Here is a 5948-nt window from a genome sequence, read left to right on the forward strand (position 1 = left end):
TCATTTTTGGAGTCCGACAATCTGAATAATGATGCCGTTCTCCTGAAATTTGACTCATTCTGATTCTGAGTCACTTCATCTGGCATTTCACCATCCTTAAGAAATGCTATAATTTCCGATTTTTTCTGTCGAGTCAATAAAACGAACTTCATAACAAAAAATTATGTAACGTGTTCTGAAAATTTCGATTTTCAAATGAGGTCAGCCATTCTAAAAAATTAAAATTTTCTTTCTTTTTTAAACTAAAAAATCTAAAGTGATGATTTTTGTGATTATATTAATTTAATTTTTTGATAATCTATATTTTTGAGGTTTTGTTTTAGCGTAGCAACGGCACGGCGTTTACGGCGCAATCGATATTGCGTATCAACGGCGTTAACGGCAAAATCGATTTTGCGCGATCGTTCTCAGCCTGCAATCACTCAACCGGTGACAAGCCATATTCAGCCGATTCCGGCCATTGGCGATTCTGTAAGACAAGACGTTTAACGTGACGTGTAACTCAATATAACCTTATTTTTGTTACAATACGTTAATTTTTAATGATTAAAATATGATTTGTTCAAGGTTAAATTAAAATTTTTCAAGTTAAAATGTAACCGGTTGCCCATGTCACATAATATGCCCCTCTCTAGGTTAGAAAAGTGGAGATAACCCCACTAAACTTATCCCATTAGCAGATATTGTGTAAACTAAAATATTATTTATCAAAATATACTATGGGAAGATCCTCCTGTTCGTCGATCAGTCTTTGCGGCTTCTTTTATCGCATCGTGAGCTATTCCAATGGCCTCACTTTCCGTAGTGTATATTCCAGAATAACTGGCCATAATTAAAAAAAATACTGTGCGATTATCCAATTGAATGCTGTGTCTCCTCCAGACCCGATTGTTGATACGGAATTTGTATTGTCTATTATAAAGAAGGGATCTATTTCAAATGTATAAATCCCTCCATTGTACACACATACCAAAATTACACTCTAAAAATATTACAAGAATTTAAATATACCGATAATTCGTCTGGAAGTATGAATGGTGACAGGAATTTTTTGATAAAGTCTATCAAAATCACAGGGCCTACATTACATGACAGTCTAAAAACAAATAAATTCGAAAATACGTATAAAAACGACGAATCTTGGCTTTCATTGCATTAAATACGCTCATATTTCCAGAAAACCAATAATTGCATTATTGGTTATCTGAAAGATTTTGGTAGAATTGTCATCATCTGATTTGTAAATACAAAAATTCATTACAATGTTCTAGAGGCGTATTCGGAAGATAGGTAACTCTGGTATCTGAACCGAGAACTACCCCTCCCACATAAGGCATTGCTAACACTGTTGTAGAACTTGTTGGATTCTAAAACAAAATTATAAAATTTTAAGCCACCATTCGAAACATTGTTATTAACTTAGCACGCTAAAATATTCATAAATATCACTTTAATCACGGTTTAGCGTTATGACTAAAACTTCAAAGATTCCACAGTCTGAAATTTCAGTATGGTTTTGAGAAACAAGATCAAAGAAAAATTGGAGACAATTCTCCTTCAAGGAACAAAAGATTTTTTTGCCTCGAATTTATTTATAGTGCATCCCAGAAAGATAAATAATAATCCTATTATTATAAAGAATCCTATTATCCTATTATTATAAGAATATTTTAGTTGTAAATAGTTTTTATTAAAAAGACAGTAAATTGGTTCAAATATCGGCTTTTAATATTAGTCCAATTTGTTACCACCAACGAATTTGTGGAAATCCCGGTTGACACAAACATCCTGATGCCTGTTGTTAACTGCGCGTTGACCTGCCCATTCGTCCACTATATAATTTTAAAATTATATAAAAATGCAATAAACAAACTATATATATTTTTTTAATTTGTTAAAATTATTTTTCAATTTATTATTTTTTAATTAAAATATACATCTAAATAAATTTTGTTTCCTTTGTTGTTGTGGCGTTCTTGTTAAATGGATTTTAATATAAACGATACAGGTTATTTTTTATTAATTACATTGCTAGGTTATACTTATGAAGAATTAATTAAAATTTGTAAAAAGTTGATGTCTCCTCGATGCAAATTCACTTGTTCAAGTCCGGAAATTCAGCATATGTTTTCACCTGGTTTCAAAGAGTATTTAAAGGCGAATAACCTCCTCAACAAGAGAGTCACAATCCATACATTCGGTGATGGAGACCCCAGAAGATGCCTTTATTGTGGTCGACTTGTCCGAAAAACTTCGGCAAGTACTTTTATGCTTCGAAGGAATCACTATGCCCATATTCGTTGCATAGGATTTGTGTATGGACGTGACCATTTTAAATTCTTTCCAGAATCCGAACAAGCAAAAGTCGCAAACTTTTATAAGTTTTCTGTTCAATAAAATTAAATTTACTTTTATCCTATTGCTTTCATATGGATTGCTGCCCCGAAAGCACGATATGAGCTTCTCACCTTTTGCAAGCGGTCACAAGGTAGATAAGTAGGGGCGAGAGAGTACTCACATTTGTCCCAACAGTGAGCTCCGTTTTTGTCAGTTACACTTTTATCATGTCATCCTCGTTAAAGAGGCAGGACCTTTATAGGCAGGTCTCGACGGACGGAGGCTCTCGATGTCGATATAATGACTGGTCAGCACTTGAATTACATAGGAAATATGCCGCAGTTATAAAAGTCAGTTGAAACAAAGAAAAATCTCCAATTAATTAAAGTTAATCTTAGTTCAAGGTTAATGTAAAAGGCTGGCCATAGGTATCGCGTGGCCCATATGACATAATATCAACTGCAAAGGCCAAATCTTTGATTTAAGATTCACTTTTCATTTTTCTAAAAGTTTATTTAGCATCGAGAAACTTCTTTCGACAGATAATGTGGTTCCCGGACATTTCCATAAATACACGAATAATTCAGGAAGGAATTCTCTCAAATTAGCTTCTTGAATGCTATTCCATGGCATTGAATTTGTTCTTTTTTTAAATATTGTGCAATTTCACATGGATTTTCCGCAAAGTCGATATAATTAATACATTGAATAGCATCTTTAACAGTATAAAAAGTATCTGCACATTTCTTTATTCCTTCACTTAGACAGTTGTAAAATGATATGTCTGCTAGGTTCCGCTCCAGTGAATCAGAATCTATCGCCTTCTTTGCATTCAAAACAATTTTTCCATTATTCGATAACGAGAAAACAATCCTTCGGATTTTGTTCAAATGTTTTGAATAATGTGTTGCATTTAAGCGTCAAATCTTCATCGATGATATTAAGAAATCGATGTCTTGATAGTGGAACGCACTTTTAGTAAGTGGGCGAAACAAGTAAGGTGAATCATATTCGGATAAAATATACGTATGCTAGTTGCGGCTAACATCATATACGGTGCAGCATCAGTTAACAACAAAACAAAGTTTTTTCTCTCAACTTGGTGAATTTCGTAAGCAATTATCAATTGTTTGACAAATTCAACACAAATACAGTCAGCGCTGTCCGTGTTTTATCATCTGATGACAGAGTTCTTTCCATTACACCAAGTGTCCTCGCTGAGCTTAATGCAAAACATCCGAGTCCCCCCGCGGACCTTCGCTCTACTACTCTAAACTCCGATTACCCTGCAACCTATGCCCCCAAAGAAGATGTTCTAGATGCTATTAATTCCCTCGCAACCGGCAGCTGCGGGGGCATCGACGGACTACGCCCAGGGCATGTGAAAGATCTACTCTCAAGCCACACCTGCGAGGCCGGCGCTCGGCTCCTCGTCTCCATAACTGCTCTGACAAACATGATCATCCAGGCACAAATCCCCGAGTACGCTCGGGACCTCCTATTTTCTGCAAACATCACCGCATTGAGGAAGAAGGAAGGCGGGATCCGCCCTATTGCTGTTGGTACATTTTTTCGCCGTCTAGCTTCCAAAGTAGCCTGTAGACAAGTTACCAAGTCTTTGGGCCAGGAACTACGCCCGTTTCAGTTGGGCGTCGGTGTCCGCGGCGGCTGTGAAGCTGCTGTCCATGCCGCAAGAAAGTTTATTCCGCCTCGTCCGAAAGGCCGGATAACGCCTCTGTACTCGTGAAGCTAGACTTGACAAATGCCTTCAACAGTCTTCGTCGGGACTGTATTCTCGAAACTTGCTACCGCCGTGCTCCCTCAATTGCCCGCTTGGTATCTATGGCTTACTCCAAGCCAAGCCTCTTATTGCCGATGACCAAATCCTACATTCCAGCAACGGTGTTCAACAGGGCGACCCACTTGGCCCGTTGCTTTTTGCCCTGACGATCGATCCTGTTGTTCGGAACATCTCATCTCGTTTCAATGTATGGTACCTGGACGACGCTACTATCGGAGGTCCGGTAGGTTCTGTCCTTAAAGATTTGGAAAATCTGATCCCCTCCCTTAATTCTCTTGGCCTATCCATCAATCCCTCAAATCCGAAATTGCCAATATTGGCTTTACCCCAGAAGATTTTACCTCTGTATTTAATACGTTCTCGAATGTCCTTCCAAATATCCGCAGGACCTTGATTGAAAATTTGAAAATCTTAGGGTCCCCTATATCTAATCTGGGTGTTGAATCATCCCTATATGCTAAAACATCCTCGCTGGTGGCAATTTCTAACAAACTAGCAAAAATCGATTCCCATTCCGGCCTGTTTTTCCTACGCAATTGTTTTGCAATTCCAAAGCTTCTATTTATCCTCAGAAGTGCCCCATGTTTCTTTAACCTGAGGGCTCTCGAATCATTTGATTTTTCGCTTAAATCCAGCTTGGAGTCCATTTGCAATATTACCCTCGATGAGATCGGTTGGCAACAGGCCATCCTTCCTATAAGCCATGGCGGTATTGGTATCCGATCATCTGTCGACCTTTCTATCCCGGCGTACTTATCTTCAGTTAATGCGACAAATGATCTGGTCCAGGAGATTCTCCAATCCGTAACCGAATCATCTATGGACACAGAGTCGGTCGCCGCAAAAAGTTGCTGGAAAGGGATGTCTCTGGAAATCCCGGAGAATACGCACGCTCAAGGCCAATGGGACCGGATCCTTTGCGACCACAAGATAAACAGCCTCAAGCCGAAACTCAATCAACATCGCTTGGCGTGCTTATTGGCCGCCTCGCAACCATACTCCGGTGCATGGCTTACAGCAATCCCTATGGCGTCAATCGGCACCTTAATGGACAACGACTGTGTAAGGATTTCCGTCTCTCTCCGCCTCGGACTTCCCATTTGCAAAACACACCAGTGCCGCTGCGGTTTAAGAGTGGACCCTTATGGCCATCATCCCCTCTCCTGCTCACGTAGTGCCGGACGTTTCCCACGACACGCCGCCATCAACGACACCGTGAGCCGTGCCCTAACGACGGCGGGGTTTCCTAATGAGCTCGAACCAGTCGGGCTCGACAGAGGCGACGGTAAGCGCCCGGATGGCATGACAATCTTCCCGTTTGAAAAGGGGAAATGCTTATCTGGGACGCCACCTGCTCCGACACTTTCTCCGCCAAGAATCTAATTGCCTCCGCTGCGGAACCGGGCTCAGTTGCAAAGCAGGCGGAACTAACAAAACAGAAGAAGTACCGGGTCCTGGCCATGAATCACCTATTCGCTGCAGTCGCGGTGGAAACCTCTGGAGTCATCGGTCCGCAGACGCTATCGTTTCTCCGTCGCCTTGGATCTAAGCTCGTGGTTGCCACGAAAGATCCCAACGAGTCGATCAGACTCTTTCAAAGGATCTCATTGGCCATCATGCGCGGGAATTGCCAGTCGATTCGCTGCGCATTTTAACTCTTTTCGTTTATTAACAATAAGTTTGTCAATTAAATAAATATTGGTCGGGTTGTCAATCTTTCCAGCAATAATGTTCACATTTTTTTAAAGAATGTTGGGTTTCGTCTATTACTAAAAATATTTGACTCCCTTTGAAATATTCTTTAAGTTTT

The sequence above is a fragment of the Octopus sinensis genome, unplaced genomic scaffold, assembly GCF_006345805.1.
Source record: "Octopus sinensis unplaced genomic scaffold, ASM634580v1 Contig11875, whole genome shotgun sequence".
In the NCBI taxonomy this organism is placed as follows: domain Eukaryota; kingdom Metazoa; phylum Mollusca; class Cephalopoda; order Octopoda; family Octopodidae; genus Octopus; species Octopus sinensis.